The sequence below is a fragment of the Ranitomeya imitator genome, chromosome 5, assembly GCF_032444005.1.
Source record: "Ranitomeya imitator isolate aRanImi1 chromosome 5, aRanImi1.pri, whole genome shotgun sequence".
Lineage (NCBI taxonomy): Eukaryota > Metazoa > Chordata > Amphibia > Anura > Dendrobatidae > Ranitomeya > Ranitomeya imitator.
The window spans coordinates 667,438,976-667,459,389 of NC_091286.1; the positions used below are offsets into that span (position 1 = coordinate 667,438,976).

General features: G+C 49.7%; 1 protein-coding gene across 1 annotated transcript in view; it reads right to left on the reverse strand.

The window, feature by feature from the left end:
* Positions 1–20,414, reverse strand: part of LOC138638737 (cytochrome P450 2C23-like) — a 341,556-nt gene that overhangs the window by 143,596 nt on the left and 177,546 nt on the right. The window lies entirely within an intron of this gene.

Genomic DNA, 20,414 nt, shown 5'->3' on the forward strand with positions numbered 1-20,414 from the left:
GGCACCCGGGCTTATTCCTGAAACTGCTGGAGAGTGGAATAGGAGGAAAGACCTACGATGTCATCAAAAGCTCCTACACCGAGAACCGCTGCAGCGTGAGTGTGAACGGCAAAAGAACGGCTTATTTCGAGCAGAGCCGCGGAGTCAGACAAGGCTGCAGCCTAAGTCCAATGCTCTTCAACATCTACATCAACGAGCTGGCTACCGCCCTGGAATCCTCCTCAGCACCAGGTCTCACCCTCCACGACGCTCAGGTGAAATTCCTGCTGTATGCAGATGACCTGCTGCTGCTGTCACCAACCGAGAAAGGCCTCCAGGACAACCTGAAAATCCTAGAGAAATTCAGCTCCACCTGGGCTCTACCGGTCAACCTAAAGAAAACCAACACCATGGTGTTCCAGAGGAGAAAGAGAAGATCAGACCAACACCCATCATTTGTCCTCAACAACTGCGATCTCACAGGAACGGACAAATATGCCTACCTGGGCCTAGAGATTCACCGGTCAGGGAGCTTCAAACAAGCCATAGAGACCCTGAAAGACAAGGCCTGCAAAACCTTCTATGCCATCCGAAGGAAACTCTACCATTTGAAGCCACCAGTGAGGGTCTGGCTAAAAATCTTCGACTCCATCATCGCCCCAATCCTCCTGTATGGCAGCAAAGTCTGGGGTCCTCACACCTACCCAGACTGGTCAAGGTGGGATTCCAGTCCAACAGAAATATTCCACCTAGAATTCTGCAAGCACCTTCTCCAGGTCCATCGGAGCACCTCCAACAGTGCTTGTCGTGCCGAGCTGGGCAGATTCCCTCTACACCTTACAGTTAGAAAGAGGGCGCTGTCATTCCGGACTCACCTGCATAGGAGCAATCCAAGCTCCCATCACCATAAAGCCCTGATACATGTAGGTGAAACAGAAAAACCAGAACCCTCGGAACAGCCAGCCAAACCCAACCGGACCAGAACACCAATCACAACAACCAGACAAAAGCCGGAATTAGGAAGATGGCAGATGAAGGCCAGGAGAGGTATGTCAGTGACTGGAAGAATGATATCATCAGCTCACCGAAACTGATCATGTACCGGAACCTACAGAGAGACTACAGACTGGCCCCATATCTGGAGAAACTCTCGGACCCCAGAGACCGCAAGATCCTGAGCCGATATAGACTCAGTGCCCGCAGTCTGGCCATCGAATGTGGCCGACACAGGCAGAGCTACAAGCCCAGGAAGGAAAGACTGTGCCAACACTGTGATCAGGAGGCCATAGAGGACGAAACCCACTGCCTGCTACACTGCTCCAAATACTCAGCAGTGAGGGACACTCACTTCAGGAGACTCTCACATCTCTTCCCGGACTTCATCACCATGAAGGAGGAAGATAAAACATATATCCTGCTGGGAGAAGAAGAGAGAGCTGTGGAGATAGCAGCACCGTATGTGAGCGAATGCCATAGACTGCGAGCAGGAGAACTATGATGCCATGGACTATAGCCCCCACAATGGATCTGCCCCATCCACCTCCCCTATGCCATGGACTATAGCCCCCACCCTGGATCTGCCTCCATCCACCTCCCCTATGCCATGGACTATAGCCCCCACAATGGATCTGCCCCATCCACCTCCCCTATGCCATGGACTATAGCCCCCAACCTGGATCTGCCCCCATCCACCTCCCCTATGCTATGGACTATAGCCCCTACCCTGGATCTGCCCCCATCCACCTTCCCTACAGCTCCTACCCAACATCCCCATAGCCCCTATCCCTATTGCCTTTATACACTTGCTTTGGCAAAACTGATGTGTATTTGGTCCTGCCAATAAAGCTTCTTTGAATCTTGAATCTTGAATCTACAGGACAGGAGGAGTGGTACTGTGCAGTGTATATATACAGAACAGGAGGAGCGGTACTGTGCAGTGTATATATACAGGACAGGAGGAGAGGTACTGTGCAGTGGGTATATACAGGACAGGAGGAGTGGTACTGTGCAGTGTATATATACAGGACAGGAGGAATGGTACTGTACAGTGTATATATACAGGACAGGAGGAGTGGTACTGTGCAGTGTATATATACATGACATTGGTATTGTCGACTACCATGATTAAGTGCCTTCCCAAGGGATCACCGACCCCTTTGACTTCCCAACCTCCGAAAAACGACATGAGTCTCAAGTTGGATATAATTGGCCACAGCGGCCTTTATTATAACAAACAAAACATATAACCATAAATGAGCTGGGAAGGGGTCCTTGAAGCTAAAAGTTTGGTGTCACCCATAGTATAAACAAGTGGACAAGAGACCAACCGTAGATTACTCTCAGCCGTTACCCCACAGGCTCGAGAGCACCAAAATACCCCGAAGGGTTACCATTGTCCACTTCCAACTTAGGAATCTGGCCCACCGTTACCAAGATTCCCCCAAATCACCAGACCCGCAACCAAAACTTAAACCAACTGGAGAATCCGTATCCCGACGGACCCCCCAGGCCAATTTAGCACCAACTCCAAGGACCCCTCCCCCCGCCTACAGCCACTATGACCCGAAACAGAAAATCAAACCACACCCTTGAACACAACAAAAAGGGAGGGCGGGCGAGACTGCTCACGATTCCACAGAGCGGGAAATGAACCGCTCCTCCCACCCGCTCCCACCATACCCCTCACCAGCAAATACCCCTCCCCCTGGAACGAACCCCACACCCCCCCCTGCTCCAAACCCCCTGTCATGGTGGCTTCCATGTACGCCGCCCGGGGGAGGGGGTGGGCGGCTCGCTCCAGCCTGTCTTGACATTGGTATTTTCGACTACCATGATTAAGTGCCTTCCCAAGGGATCACCGACCCCTTTTCCTTCCCAACCTCCGAATAACGACATGAGTCTCAAGTTGGATATAATTGGCCACAGCTGCATTTATTATAACAAACAAAACATATAACCATAAATGAGCTGGGAAAGGGTCCTTGAAGCTAAAAGTCTGGTGTCACCCATAGTATAAACACGTGGACAAGAGACCAACCGTAGATTACTCTCAGGCGTTACCCCACAGGCTTGAGAGCACCAAAATACCCCGAAGGGTTACCATTGTCCACTTCCAACTTAGGAATCTGGCCCACCGTTACCAAGATTCCCCCAAATCACCAGACCCGCAACCAAAACTTAAACCAACTGGAGAATCCGTATCCCGACGGACCCCCCAGGCCAATTTAGCACCAACTCCAAGGACCCCTCCCCCCGCCACCACGAGGATACTTGACCCCCTCAAGTACCCGAGACCCCACCAACCTTAACCGCTATGGCCCGCTCAATTCCAGACTGTAACCCCAGAGCCCACAAATCAATGCCCACCGCGTTCAGATGAACCCCGTCACCCAAAAGAAATTGGTCACCACCACGCTCCAACTCAAAATGGCGCACGGCCATACCTCCGTTGCACACAACAAAACCCGACACGGCCCGATTCACCTTAATTCGGGCTTTATTTATCTTGTCCACCGACCTGGCGTGCCTCCAAGATGTCCGAGGAACAATCTCCGACCACACTATGGACGTCTCCCGAAACGAAACCCATAACCGGAGAATGTCGTGTTTAATGTCCCGGATCAACTCCCGACAAGGACGAATTCCCAAGTCGTTTCCCCCGACGTGCAGAACCAAAATATCAGGAGGCCTGTCCAGTCGAATGCCATTATGTACCTCCTCCAGGACTCTGTTCCAACCTAAACCCCGAAACCCCAACCACCTGATGACGGCTACGTCCCTGGAAAACCCGAGCTGTCTTCCATCCTGTCTGACGTCGGCCCGTCTCGCGCCCCAGTACACATATGAGTGGCCGACAATCCACACCAACAGAGAGGATGAACCTGAAAAACATAAACAACTTAGACAATCGCCAAAACAAACAAAAGATCAAACCGTTCCCAGCTGCTCAAGGCCTCACATAACTCCGATAACGGCCGGACTCCCACCGCCCAATCCTTTGCACCACCTCAGGAGCCAATCCGTTAAGCGCTGCCTCAGTGGCAGCCCCGATCCGGAAAGAATGGGAGGCAAATCTACCCCGATGGCCTTTAAACACTGCCGAAACCGCTACGAACTGATATTTAGACAGGAAGGACCCATCCTCATGACGCAACAAAGGCCCATCACCACGCGGGTGAAACCTATCAAAAGCCTGCCAGCAACGGATAGGACACATAACAGAACCAGGAACAGCACCCAAAACTACTTTTTTACCCCGCCCCATCTGATCCGTCTTAGACTTCCGAATCCAAAACTGCAGTGACCCCTCGGAAGCAAAAACGTCCCCTGCCCACAGGCCCCCTTGACGAACCGTAGTGGGTGACACCAACTCCCCAATCCTCAAAGCTCTGTAAAAGGCCAATGAAAAGGCTAAGCGAAACAGCGCAACCTCGAAGCTGGAAATGCATACATCACCCAAACGTACCCCCAACCGCTCCAATATCTCAAAGGACACCGGGCGCCTACAATCTCCTCGGCTGCATGATCTTCTCAGCCCCCTCGCAGCCTGCTTTACCAGAAAGGACTTTGTCACGTCCTGAAGACCCCGTAGCCTGAAACCAAAGGCTAAAGCCACTATCGTCCTATCCACCTTCGCTGCCGACCATCCCTGATCCGCCCCATGTCTCAACCACAACAACAATGCCCCCATCTGGTCCGAACCCGCACTCGCAATACCAAAAGCCGCCAGCCAACTCTCCCAACTGCTCCATACTGCCTGATAAACCGACCACGTACTCGGAGCCAAGGACGCTTGGATTAAAGGCTCTGCAGCCCGGACACCACGCTCCAGAGTTCCGCCGGGCATTCCAGGCCCGTCTCCTCAGCATACGGCGCCAGCGACCGAAAACGCTCCCACTGGAAACGAGACAAAGAATTGGCAATGCAGTTATTAACACCGGGCACATGCGAAGCTGTGAAATAAGCATTCAGGTGTAAGCAAGACAAAACCAACTGCCGAAGAACTCTGATCACCGGGGAAGACGCCGTCATCAAACTGTTAATGGCGCACACAACCGCCATATTATCACAATTAAAACGCACCCTTTTGTTCTGAAAATCGTCGCCCCAAGGCTGCACAGCCAGCAAAATCGGGAAAATTTCCAACAACGTGATGTTCCGCACTAAACCTGTTTCAAACCAGGCTTCTGGCCATCTGGCCGCACACCAACGGCCCCCAAAAAAGGCCCCAAAACCAATACCGTCCGAGGTGTCAGTAAACAAGTCCAAATCAGCGTTGCCCACTGCCTCCTCCATCAACAACCAACGCCCGTTGTAACAAGACAAAAAACGGTCCCAAACCTCCAAGTCAGCCTTGTGCTCGGCTGACAAACGCACAAAATGATGCAGGGCGGTGACCCCGGCCAGTCTACGTGAAAAAATTCTCCCCATGGGAATAATTCGACGCGCAAAATTCAACTTCCCCAAGAGCGACTGCACTTCGCGCAGTGGCAATTTTTTCAAACGTCTAGCTCGAGCCACCTCGTCTCTCAGACCCAACACCTTGTCAACCGGCAACCTAAACTCCCACCTCTCAGAATCGATGACAATACCCAAAAAGGACAAGCTCGTACACGGACCCTCCGTCTTGCCCGGTGCCAACGGGACCCCGAAGCGCTCCGCGACCCAAACAACCGTCCTTAACAGGACCTCACAACATTGAGACTGATCAGGGCCTATGCACAAGAAATCATCCAGATAATGAATTACCGAGTCCAAACCGGACACATCCCGCACCGCCCACTCCAGAAAGGAACTGAAAGCCTCAAAATAAGCACACGACAGTGAACAGCCCATCGGCAAACATTGATCAACGTAAAACCCGCCGTCCTAATAACAGCCTAACAACCTCACGCTATCGGAGTGAACAGGCAACAAACAAAAGGCCGACTCGATATCGGTCTTGGCCAACAATGCTCCCCTACCGCAACTGCGCACCCACCTGGCTGCCTCATCAAACGATGTATAAACCACCGAACAGAGCTCCGGATCAATCCCATCATTAACCGACCTCCCCTTCGGGTATGACAAATGCTGAATGAGCCGGAACTTATTCGGCTCCTTCTTGGGCACTACGCCCAGAGGTGACACCACCAAATCATCCAAAGGGGGAGTGGGAAACGGACCTGACATCCTACCCAACGCCACCTCTTTGCCTAACTTTTCAGACACCACCGATGCATGCAACTCGGCCGATCTAAGATTCTTCAACGTCGGTGGTACCGCAAAACCCGGGGCCGGTATACAAAAGCCAACATCAAACCCGGCCCGGAGTAACTCTGCCCTCTCCCTATCGGGGTACCTATCTAGATAGGGGGCCATCGCGTCCAACCTTACCGGAGTCGCCCCCTTTGGGATTACCCTCTGGTTCCCTTTCTTCTTAAAACATTTGGAGGCTCCGTGTGAGGCGCCATTGCAGTGCGAGCACAAATGCTTGAACTTGCAAGTCACCCCGAACTTACACTGGCCCTCGTTGAACTGCCAACACACACCATGCTTCTGACTGCCGGATTGTCCTGCCTGACCCCCGGCTCCTGAAGAGGAACCCTGCCCAGTGCCTTGGCCGGAAGTTCCGGCCCCCCCTTGAAAGGAGTGACCAAACTTCGTCGGTGCCATTACACGCAACCACAAGCCGATGTCCTTCTGATCCCATCTGATCGCTGGATGAACTGCCTTCCGCTGCCGAAACTGCTCATCATATCGTAACCATGCTTGACCACCATAGGCCCTATGCGCCTCCCCTATGGAATCCATATAACAAAACAAGGCTGAGCAATTCTCGGGAGCCTTTTCGCCAATAACACTTGCCAAAATCGCAAATGCCTGAAGCCAGTTCACAAACGTGTGAGGAATAAGGCGCCATCGCCGCTTTTCCTCATCCTCCTTCTTACTATCCTCTTTTTTACTCTTATCCAAGTTAAATTTCTCCAGTGGTAACAGTGAAAATATCTCCACGTACTCATCCTTCCAAATCTTCTCGCGCACTTCCTTCTTCAAATGCGCCCCCAACGGCCCTTCAAAGCCCACATACAAATCACCACGTGCCTTATCATCTAGTCGAATGCCCCCTTCCTTCTCTTTCTCCGTCTGTACAGACACCGAGACCGGCTCGGCCGACCTACCCTGGTCACCTGAACCGCTGCCTAACAATGCTAACCCCGAGTCGGATGATCCGACCCAAGCTGACAAAGGGGACGGCCCTGGCCTACCACTGTTCAACCGGGACAACAGCTCCCGCACCCCCGACAACAACTCACCCACACCTTCACGACTCACATCCGCCCGCACCGCAACTCCCTCACCCCACTCCACATACCCCCCAACCCGATCCACCGAAGACATAATCGGCGTCAACAACGCCGGGGACAAACAAAACATAGAATGGTTCTCACCAGGCTGCAGGGGAGCTGCGGTCCCCCCAGCCGCAGACGCCGTCGCTGTCCCGCCGTCTCTTGCCCACGAAGCCGTCTGTGCGTCCACCCGGACGTGAACCTCGCTCCTCACTGCTCCAGCTGCTCAGACCCCTGCTGAGGGGACCGTGCCGACCCCGTCACTCCAGGAGGCCGCCAGGAATCCGTCGGGCCCAGACCCGGACCCGTCGTCCGCAACGCTGCCATCTGCCGCCGTCCCATGGAGAGGTGCGGGCCCGGTCGCAGATGCATGGGGGGAATGACGTACCCCGGCTGAGTCTGGCAGCCCCGCCGAGTCTGGGGCACCGCCTGCTGCTGGGATGCTCCCCTGCCGTCTCGTGGTGCCGCCGGAACCAGGCCGCCTGGGACAGGCATAACCGCCGCCGCCCGCCGTGCCAACACCGCGTCCTGCAGCCGCTCTGGCGCGCGTGGGCCCAGACCCCCGGGTAGATGAGAGAGAAGGCCCAACTGCCGCCGCAGGCCCCAGCGCAGCAGGTGGATTCCTCCCGGACCGCAGCCTGCTGGGGCGCTTGTACGCAGGCACACGGCCCAGAGGGTCCCGTGAGGGGCTCCTGCGCCGCCGCTGGGGCGCCGGGGCAGCATCAAGGGATAGGCGCTGGGGGGGCGCACGCGCCTAGACCGCCGCTCACCGGGCCCAGCCGCTGAGGGATCAGCGCCGCCGCCGCCACTGCTGGAACCGCCCAGGATGCCTGCAAGTTGTGCCTCTAGCCAGCCGGGAGGCTGCGCCGCCGCCCGCAGCTGTGTCAGCACCTGCTCAATGGCCGCCATGTCCAGCGCAGGTGACAGTGCTCCCTCCTGCTCACGATTCCACAGAGCGGGAAGTGAATCGCTCCTCCCCCCCCGCTCCCACCATACCCCTCACCAGCAAATACCCCTCCTCCTTCCACGTACGCCGCCCAGGGGAGGGGGCGGGCGGCTCGCTCCAGCCTGTCTATACAGGAAGATTGGTACTGTGCAGTGTATTTATACAGGACAGGAGGAGTAGTACTGTGCAGTGTATATATACAGGACAGGAGGAATGGTACTGTGCAGTGTATATATACAGGACAGGAGGATAGGTACTGTGCAGTGTATATATACAGGACAGGAGGAGTGGTTCTGTGCAGTGTATATATATACAGGACAGGAGGATTGGTACTGTGCAGTGTATATAAACAGGACAGGAGGATTGGTACTGTGCAGTGTATATATACAGGACAGGATGAGTGGTTCTGTGCAGTGTATATATACAGGACAGGAGGATTGGTACTGTGCAGTGTATATATACAGGACAGGAGGATTGGTACTGTGCAGTGTATATATACAGGACAGGAGGAGTGGTACTGTGCAGTGTATACATACAGTACAGGAGGAGAGGTACCGTGCAGTGTATATATACAGGACAGGAGGAGTGGTACTGTGCAGTGGGTATATACAGGACAGGAGGAGTGGTACTGTACAGTGTATATATACAGGACAGGAGGAGAGGTACTGTGCAGTGTATATATACAGGACAGGAGGAGTGGTACTGTGCAGTGTATATATACAGGACAGGAGGAGTGGTACTGTGCAGTGTATATATACAGGACAGGAGGAGTGGTACTGTGCAGTGGGTATATACAGGACAGGAGGAGTGGTACTGTGCAGTGTATATATACAGGACAAGAGGAGTGGTATTGTGCAGTGTATATATACAGGACAGGAGGAGTAGTACTATGCAGTGGGAATATACAGGACAGGAGGAGTGGTACTGTGCAGTGTATATATACAGTACAGGAGGAATGGTACTGTGCATTGTATATATACAGGACAGGAGGAGTGGTACTGTGCAGTGTATATATACAGGACAGGAGGAGTGGTACTGTGCAGTGTATATATACAGGACAGGAAGAGAGGTACTGTGCAGTGTATATATACAGGACAGGAGGAGCGGTACTGTGCAGTGTATATATACAGGAGGAGCGGTACTGTGCAGTGTATATATACAGGAGGAGCGGTCCTGTGCAGTGTATATATACAGGACAGGAGGAGTGGTACTGTGCATTGTATATATACAGGACAGGAGGAGTGGTACTGTGCAGTGTATATATACAGGACAGGAGGAGTGGTACTGTGCAGTGTATATATACAGGACAGGAGAAGTGGTACTGTGCAGTGTATATATACAGGACAGGAGGAGTGGTACTGTGCAGTGTATATATACAGGACAGGAGGAGTGGTACTGTGCAGTGTATATATACAGGACAGGAGGAGTGGTACTGTGGTGTGTATATATATACAGGGCAGGAGGAGTGGTACTGTGCAGTGTATATATACAGGACAGGAGGAGTGGTACTGTGCAGTGTATATATACAGGAGGAGTGGTACTGTGCATTGTATATATACAGGACAGGAGGAGTGGTACTGTGCAGTGTATATATACAGGACAGGTGTAGTGGTATTGTGCAGTGTATATATACAGGACAGGAGGAGTGGTACTGTGGTGTGTATATATATACAGGACAGGAGGAGTGGTACTGTGCAGTGTATATATACAGGAGGAGTGGTACTGTGCATTGTATATATACAGGACAGGAGGAGTGGTACTGTGCAGTGTATATATACAGGACAGGTGTAGTGGTATTGTGCAGTGTATATATACAGGACAGGAGGAGTGGTACTGTGGTGTGTATATATATACAGGACAGGAGGAGTGGTACTGTGCAGTGTATATATATAGGACAGGAGGAGCGGTACTGTGCAGTGTATATATACAGGACAGGAGGAGTGGTACTGTGCAGTGTATATATACAGGACAGGAGGAGTGGTACTGTGGTGTGTATATATATACAGGACAGGAGGAGTGGTACTGTGCAGTGTATATATACAGGACAGGAGGAGTGGTACTGTGGTGTGTATATATATACAGGACAGGAGGAGTGGTACTGTGGTGTGTATATATATACAGGACAGGAGGAGTGGTACTGTGCAGTGTATATATACAGGACAGGAGGAGTGGTACTGTGGTGTGTATATATATACAGGACAGGAGGAGCGGTACTGTGCAGTGTATATATACAGGACAGGAGGAGCGGTACTGTGCAGTGTATATATACAGGACAGGAGGAGTGGTACTGTGCAGTGTATACTGTATATACAGGACAGGAGGAGTGGTACTGTGCAGTGTATATATACAAGACAGGAGGAGCGGTACTGTGCAGTGTATATATACAAGACAGGAGGAGCGGTACTGTGCAGTGTAAATATACAGGACAGGAGGAGTGGCACTGTGCAGTGTATATATACAGGACAGGACGAGCGGTACTGTGCAGTGTATATATACAGGACAGGAGGAGTGGTACTGTGCAGTGTATATATACAGGACAGGAGGAGCGGTACTGTGCAGTGTATATATACAGGACAGGAGGAGTGGTACTGTGCAGTGTATACTGTATATACAGGACAGGAGGAGTGGTACTGTGCAGTGTATATATACAAGACAGGAGGAGCGGTACTGTGCAGTGTATATATACAAGACAGGAGGAGCGGTACTGTGCAGTGTAAATATACAGGACAGGAGGAGTGGCACTGTGCAGTGTATATATACAGGACAGGACGAGCGGTACTGTGCAGTGTATATATACAGGACAGGAGGAGTGGCACTGTGCAGTGTATATATACAGGACAGGAGGAGCGGTACTGTGCAGTGTATATATTCAGGACAGGAGGAGTGGTACTGTGCAGTGTATATATACAAGACAGGAGAAGCGGTACTGTGCAGTGTATATATACAGGACAGGAGGAGCGGTACTGTGCAGTGTATATATACAGGACAGGAAGAGTGGTAGTGTGCAGTGTATATATACAGGACAGGAGGAGAGGTACAGTGCAGTGTATATATGCAGGACAGGAGGAGTGGTACTGTGCAGTGTATATATACAGGACAGGAGGAGTGGTACTGTGCAGTGTATATATACAAGACAGGAGGAGCGGTACTGTGCAGTGTATATATACAGGACAGGAGGAGTGGTACTGTGCAGTGTATATATACAAGACAGGAGGAGCGGTACTGTGCAGTGTATATATACAGGACAGGAGGAGTGGTACTGTGCAGTGTATATATACAGGACAGGAGGAGTGGTACTGTGCTGTGTATATATACAGGACAGGAGAAGTGGTACTGTGCAGTGTATATATACAGGACAGGAGGAGTGGTACTGTGCAGTGCATATATACAGGACAGGAGGAGAGGTACTGTGCAGTGTATATATACAGGACAGGAGGAGTGGTACTGTGCAGTGTATATATACAAGACAGGAGGAGCGGTACTGTGCAGTGTATATATACAGGACAGGAGGAGAGGTACTGTGCAGTGTATATATACAGGACAGGAGGAGTGGTACTGTGCAGTGTATATATACAAGACAGGAGGAGCGGTACTGTGCAGTGTATATATACAGGACAGGAGGAGTGGTACTGTGCAGTGTATATATACAGGGGGAGTGGTACTGTGCATTGTATATATACAGGACAGGAGGAGTGGTACTGTGCAGTGTATATATACAGGACAGGAGGTGAGGTACTGTGCAGTGTATATATACAGGACAGGAAGAGTGGTAGTGTGCAGTGTATATATACAGGACAGGAGGAGAGGTACAGTGCAGTGTATATATGCAGGACAGGAGGAGTGGTACTGTGCAGTGTATATATACAGGACAGGAGGAGTGGTACTGTGCTGTGTATATATACAGGACAGGAGGAGTGGTACTGTGCAGTGTATATATACAGGACAGGAGGAGTGGTACTGTGCAGTGTATATATACAAGACAGGAGGAGCGGTACTGTGCAGTGTATATATACAGGACAGGAGGAGTGGTACTGTGCAGTGTATATATACAGGACAGGAAGAGTGGTACTGAGCAGTGTATATATACAGGACAGGAGGAGAGGTACTGTGCAGTGTATATATACAGGGCAGGAGGAGTGGTACTGTGCAGTGTATATATACAGGACAAGAGGAGTGGTACTGTGCAGTGTATATATACAGGACAGGAGGAGTGGTACTGTGAAGTGTATATATACAGGATAGGAGGCGTGGTACTGTGAAGTGTATATATCCAGGACAGGAGGAGTGGTACTGTGGTGTGTATATATATACAGGACAGGAGGAGTGGTACTGTGCAGTGTATATATACAGGACAGGAGGAGTGGTACTGTGCAGTGCATATATACAGGACAGGAGGAGCGGTACTGTGCAGTGTATATATACAGGACAGGAGGAGTGGTACTGTGCAGTGCATATATACAGGACAGGAGGAGTGGTACTGTGCAGTGTATATATACAAGACAGGAGGAGCGGTACTGTGCAGTGTATATATACAGGACAGGAGGAGTGGTACTGTGCAGTGTATATATACAGGACAGGAAGAGAGGTACTGTGCAGTGCATATATACAGGACAGGAGGAGTGGTACTGTGCAGTGTATATATACAAGACAGGAGGAGCGGTACTGTGCAGTGTATATATTCAGGACAGGAGGAGTGGTACTGTGCAGTGTATATATACAAGACAGGAGAAGCGGTACTGTGCAGTGTATATATACAGGACAGGAGGAGCGGTACTGTGCAGTGTATATATACAGGACAGGAAGAGTGGTAGTGTGCAGTGTATATATACAGGACAGGAGGAGAGGTACAGTGCAGTGTATATATGCAGGACAGGAGGAGTGGTACTGTGCAGTGTATATATACAGGACAGGAGGAGTGGTACTGTGCAGTGTATATATACAAGACAGGAGGAGCGGTACTGTGCAGTGTATATATACAGGACAGGAGGAGTGGTACTGTGCAGTGTATATATACAAGACAGGAGGAGCGGTACTGTGCAGTGTATATATACAGGACAGGAGGAGTGGTACTGTGCAGTGTATATATACAGGACAGGAGGAGTGGTACTGTGCTGTGTATATATACAGGACAGGAGAAGTGGTACTGTGCAGTGTATATATACAGGACAGGAGGAGTGGTACTGTGCAGTGCATATATACAGGACAGGAGGAGAGGTACTGTGCAGTGTATATATACAGGACAGGAGGAGTGGTACTGTGCAGTGTATATATACAAGACAGGAGGAGCGGTACTGTGCAGTGTATATATACAGGACAGGAGGAGAGGTACTGTGCAGTGTATATATACAGGACAGGAGGAGTGGTACTGTGCAGTGTATATATACAAGACAGGAGGAGCGGTACTGTGCAGTGTATATATACAGGACAGGAGGAGTGGTACTGTGCAGTGTATATATACAGGGGGAGTGGTACTGTGCATTGTATATATACAGGACAGGAGGAGTGGTACTGTGCAGTGTATATATACAGGACAGGAGGTGAGGTACTGTGCAGTGTATATATACAGGACAGGAAGAGTGGTAGTGTGCAGTGTATATATACAGGACAGGAGGAGAGGTACAGTGCAGTGTATATATGCAGGACAGGAGGAGTGGTACTGTGCAGTGTATATATACAGGACAGGAGGAGTGGTACTGTGCTGTGTATATATACAGGACAGGAGGAGTGGTACTGTGCAGTGTATATATACAGGACAGGAGGAGTGGTACTGTGCAGTGTATATATACAAGACAGGAGGAGCGGTACTGTGCAGTGTATATATACAGGACAGGAGGAGTGGTACTGTGCAGTGTATATATACAGGACAGGAAGAGTGGTACTGAGCAGTGTATATATACAGGACAGGAGGAGAGGTACTGTGCAGTGTATATATACAGGGCAGGAGGAGTGGTACTGTGCAGTGTATATATACAGGACAAGAGGAGTGGTACTGTGCAGTGTATATATACAGGACAGGAGGAGTGGTACTGTGAAGTGTATATATACAGGATAGGAGGCGTGGTACTGTGAAGTGTATATATCCAGGACAGGAGGAGTGGTACTGTGGTGTGTATATATATACAGGACAGGAGGAGTGGTACTGTGCAGTGTATATATACAGGACAGGAGGAGTGGTACTGTGCAGTGCATATATACAGGACAGGAGGAGCGGTACTGTGCAGTGTATATATACAGGACAGGAGGAGTGGTACTGTGCAGTGCATATATACAGGACAGGAGGAGTGGTACTGTGCAGTGTATATATACAAGACAGGAGGAGCGGTACTGTGCAGTGTATATATACAGGACAGGAGGAGTGGTACTGTGCAGTGTATATATACAGGACAGGAAGAGAGGTACTGTGCAGTGTATATATACAGGACAGGAGGAGTGGTACTGTGCAGTGTATATATACAGGACAGGAGGAGTGGTATTGTGCATTGTATATATACAGGACATGAGGAGTGGTACTGTGCAGTGTATATATACAGGACAGGAGGAGTGGTACTGTGCAGTGTATATATACAGGACAGGAGGAGTGGTACTGTGCAGTGTGTATATATACAGGACAGGAGGAGTGGTACTGTGCAGTGTATATATACAGGACAGGAGGAGTGGTACTGTGCAGTGTATATATATATACAGGACAGGAGGAGTGGTACTGTGTAGGGTTGAGTGAAACGGATCGTTCATTTTCAAAAGTCGCCGACTTTTGGCAAAGTCGGGTTTCATGAAACCCGACCCGACCCCTGTGCGGGGTCGGCCATGCGGTACGCGATTTTCGCGCCAAAGTCGCGTTTCAATGACGCGAAAAGCGCCATTTCTCAGCCAATGAAGGTGGACGCAAAGTGTGGGCAGCGTGATGACATAGGTCCTGGTCCCCACCATCTTAGAGAAGGGCATTGCAGTGATTGGCTTGCTGTCTGCGGCGTCACAGGGGCTATAAAGGGGCGTTCCCGCCGACCGCCATGTTACTGCTGCTGATCTGAGCTTAGGGAGAGGTTGCTGCCGCTTTGTCAGAAGCAGGGATAGCGTTAGGCAGGGTCCATTAACCCCCAAACCGCTTGTGCTGTAGCGATTTCCACTGTCCAACACCACCTTTGTTTGCAGGGACAGTGGAAGCTACATTTTTTTTCCTCAGCGCTGTAGCTCATTGGGCTGCCCTAGAAGGCTCCCTGATAGCTGCATTGCTGTGTGTACGCCGCTGTGCAAACCAACTGCTTTTTTAAAATCACAAATCCTGTTGTTCCTTCCTTTCTGCACAGCTATCTTGTTTGTTTGTCCACACTTTTTATTTCATTTGTGCAGCAGAAAACTCCTTATTGCTGCCTGCCATACCTGGCTGAGATTACTGCAGGGAGATAGTAATTGTAGGACAGTCCGTGTGTTTTTATGTTTTTTTTTTTTTTTTTTTAATTCTCCCCCCAAAAAAAGCTGTGGGAGATTAAGATTGGCATTTCTGCTCGAGTGCCATCCCTGTGTGTGCCATCTCACATAGTGGGCCATAGAAAGCCTAATTTTTTTTTCTGTTTTTTTTTTTTGTGGGGTTTCTAAATTCTCCCTGAAAAAAAAAAACAGTGGGAGATTAATATTGGCCTTTGGGCTTGTGTGCCAGTCCTGAGCGTGCCATCTCTCTGTCAAATAGTGGGCCATAGAAAGCCTATTTATTTTTTTTTCATTGGTTGTATAAATTCTCCCTGAAAAAAATAAAAACAGTGGGAGATTAATATTGCCCATTGGGCTTGTGTGCCAGTCCTGAGCGTGCCATCTCTCTGTGAAATAGTGGGCCATAGAAAGCCTATTTTTTTTTTTTTCATTGGTTGTATAAATTCTCCCTGAAAAAAATAAAAACAGTGGGAGATTAATATTGCCCTTTGGGCTTGTGTGCCAGTCCTGAGCGTGCCATCTCTCTGTCAAATAGTGGGCCATAGAAAGCCTATTTATTTTTTTTTCATTGGTTGTATAAATTCTCCCTGAAAAAAATAAAAACAGTGGGAGATTAATATTGCCCTTTGGGCTTGTGTGCCAGTCCTGAGCGTGCCATCTCTCTGTCAAATAGTGGGCCATAGAAAGCCTATTTATTTTTTTTTCATTGGTTGTATAAATTCTCCCTGAAAAAAATAAAAACAGTGGGAGATTAATATTGCCCTTTGGGCTTGTGTGCCAGTGCTGAGCGTGCCATCTCTCTGTCAAATAGTGGGCCATAGAAAGCCTAATTTTTTTTTATTGGTTTTATACATTCTCCCTGAAAAAAACAAAACAGGGGGAGATTAATATTGCCCTTTGGGCTTGTGTGCCAGTCCTGAGCGTGCCATCTCTCTCTCTCAGATAGTGTGCCATAGAAAGCCTATTTTTTTTTTGTTTGTTTTATTTGGTTTCTAAATTCTCTCTGAAAAAATCACTTTTTTTTTATTTGTTTTCTAAATTCTTCCTTAAAAAATCATTTTTTTTTGTGTTTCTAAATTCTCCCTGAAAAAATAAAAAAAAACAGTGGGAGATTAACATTGGCCTTTCTGCTTGTGTGCCAGTCCTGACTCCTGGGTGTGCCATCTCTCTCTCTCAGATAGTGGGCCATAGAAAGTCTATTTGTTTGTTTTTTTTGTTTGGTTTCTAAATTCTCTCTGAAAAAATCACTTTTTTATTTTGTTTTCTAAATTCTTCCTTAAAAAATCATTTTTTTTTTTGTGTTTCTAAATTCTCCCTGAAAAAATAAAAAAAAAACAGTGGGAGATTAATATTGGCCTTTCTGCTTGTGTGCCAGTCCTGACTCCTGGGTGTGCCATCTCTCTCTCTCAGATAGTGGGCCATAGAAAGCCTATTTGTTTTTTTTTGTTTGGTTTCTAATTTCTCTCTGAAAAAAATCACTTTTTTATTTTGTTTTCTAAATTCTCCCTGAAAAAATAAAAACAAACAGTGGGAGATTAATATTGACATTTGTGCTTGAGTGACAGTCCTGCGTGTGTGGCATCTCTCTCATTTGGTGCCACCAAAAACAGAGTGTGTAACATCGTGCCTGCTTTTCCTTGCGGTGTCACCCACCTGTAAAGGGGTATCTAAATCATACTGAAGTTATAGCTCACCGTGCAAGTTGTTTGACAGCAACAAATACCGTTAGTTTGGTTACATTTTTAAAACAATGAGGAAGTCTGGTGGAAGAGGTCGTGGCCGGGAGCGTTCATTGTCAGCTGGTAATGAGGGTAGTGGTAGTGGTGGAGCATCAGGTGGTCATGGTAAAAAAAATATTGCACCTAAGTCTGGAGCTGTGGAGCCAGGTTCGTCGTCTGGCTACACAAGGCCTCAAACGCTCCCTTTTCTGGGAGTAGGAAAACCGCTTTTAAAGCCGGAGCAGCAAAAGCAAGTTTTGGCTTACCTTGCTGACTCAGCCTCTAGCTCTTTTGCCTCCTCTTTTGAAACTGGTAAATGTAAAAGCAGCGCGTCGTTAGTGGATCTTCACGGTCAGGGACAAGTCGCTTCCTTGTCCTCTTCAGCAAAAACAACAACAGAGAAGGATGCAGCAGGCGACACAACGGGTTACTCCATGGAGCTCTTTACACATACCGTCCCTGGCTTAGAAAGTGAAGCAGTTAACAGGCCATGCCCATTACAAGTTGAATCTGACATGGAGTGCACTGATGCACAGCCACAGCCAGACTACTATGCTGGTCCTTTGACTCAGACCACAACATTGCCCTCGCAGGGTACTGATCCAGAATCAGACCCTGATGAGACTATGTTGCCCTGTCACGAACGCTCTACCACCGACTTACACGGTGACACACATGGAGTTGCGCACGAGCTAGAAGAGGCGGTTATAGATGACCCAGTTGTTGACCCCGATTGGCAGCCATTGGGGGAACAGGGTGCAGGCGGCAGTAGTTCTGAAGCGGAGGAGGAGGGGCCGCAGCAGGCATCAACATCGCAACAGGTTACATCTGCCGGGCCCGTATCTGGCCCAAAACGCGTGGCAAAGTCAAAACATGTTAGAGGACAGCGTGGCCATCCGGTTAAAGCTCAGTCTGCAATGCCTGAAAAGGGATCCGATGCTAGAAAGAGTGCAGTGTGGCATTTTTTTAAACAACATCCAATTGATCAGCGCAAAGTCATCTGTCAAAAATGTTCAACTACCTTAAGCAGAGGTCAGAATCTGAAAAGTCTCAATACAAGTTGCATGCATAGACATTTAACCACCATGTATTTGCAAGCCTGGACTAACTACCAAATGTCCCTTAAGGCTGTAGCACCCTCGGCCAATGAAGCTAGTCAGCAACGCAACATCCCTTCCGGCAGTGTAGGGCCACCATTTTCCGCACCACCTGCAGTATCTGTGCAGGTTTCTTTGCCAGGCCAAAGCCGTCAGGGTCAGGGAATCACCAGTTTCGTAGTAGGAAACACTGCATCTAGGGCACCGGCGGCAACAATACCATCTCCCACCGTCTCTCAGTCTGCCATGTCCACCGGCACCCCCGCTAGTTCCACGATCTCCAGCTCTCCAGTCCAGCTCACCCTACATGAGACTATGGTTAGAAAAAGGAAGTACTTAGCCTCGCATCCGCGTACACAGGGTTTGAACGCCCACATAGCTATACTAATCTCGTTAGAGATGATGCCCTACCGGTTAGTTGAAAGCGAAGCTTTCAAAGCCCTGATGGACTACGCTGTACCACACTACGAGCTACCCAGTCGACACTTCTTTTCGCGAAAAGCCATCCCAGCCCTCCACCAGCATGTTAAAGAGCGCATCGTCCATGCACTCAGGCAATCTGTGAGTACAAAGGTGCACCTGACAACAGATGCATGGACCAGTAGGCATGGCCAGGGACGTTACGTGTCCATCACGGCACACTGGGTGAATGTGGTGGATGCAGGGTCCACAGGGGACAGCAATTTTGGGACAGTTCTGCCTAGCCCACGGTCTAGGAAACAGTTGGCTGTAGCCGTTCGCACCCCCTCCTCCTCCTCCTCGTCCTCCTGCAGAAGCAAGAGCTCGTCCACAGACCGCAGTCGCACAACCACTCCATCCGCAGCTGCCACTGTTGCACACCAGGTCTCCCATTATGGGGCAGCTTCTGGCAAGCGTCAGCAGGCTGTATTGGCTATGAAGTGTTTGGGCGACAACAGACACACCGCGGAAGTTCTGTCCGAGTTCTTGCAGAAAGAAACGCAGTCATGGCTGGGCACTGTAGATCTTGAGGCAGGCAAGGTAGTGAGTGATAACGGAAGGAATTTCATGGCTGCCATCTCCCTTTCCCAACTGAAACACATTCCTTGCCTGGCTCACACCTTAAACCTGGTGGTGCAGTGCTTCCTGAAAAGTTATCCGGGGTTATCCGACCTGCTCCTCAAAGTGCGTGGACTTTGCTCACATATCCGCCGTTCGCCCGTACATTCCAGCCGTATGCAGACCTATCAGCGGTCTTTGAACCTTCCCCAGCATCGCCTAATCATAGACGTTGCAACAAGGTGGAACTCAACACTGCACATGCTTCAGAGACTGTGCGAACAGAGGCGGGCTGTTATGTTTTTGTGGGAAGATACACATACACGGGCAGGCAGTAGGATGGCAGACATGGAGTTGTCAGGTGTGCAGTGGTCGAAGATACAAGACATGAGTAAAGTCCTTCAGTGTTTTGAGCAATGCACACGGCTGGTTACTGCAGACAACGCCATAATAAGCATGAGCATCCCCCTAATGCGTCTGCTGATGCAAAGTTTGACGCACATAAAGGATCAGGCGTCTGCAGCAGAGGAAGAGGAAAGCCTTGATGACAGTCAGCCATTGTCTGGCCAGGGCAGTGTACAGGATGAGGTAGCGGGCGAAGAGGAGGAGGAGGATGAGGAGGATGATGGGGATGATTATATTTTTAATGAGGAAGCTTTTCCGGGGCCACTGGAAATTGCTGGCGTGGCAAGGCCAGGTTCGGGTTTTTTGAGGGACACAAGTGACGTAGATTTGCCTGAAACTGCCCCTCAAACAAGCACAACCGCATATTTCACAACTGGAACTTTGGCCCACATGGCGGATTATTCCTTACGTATCCTCAAAAGGGACACACGCATTACTAAAATCATGAACGATGACGATTACTGGTTGGCCTGCCTCCTTGATCCTCGCTAAAAAAGGC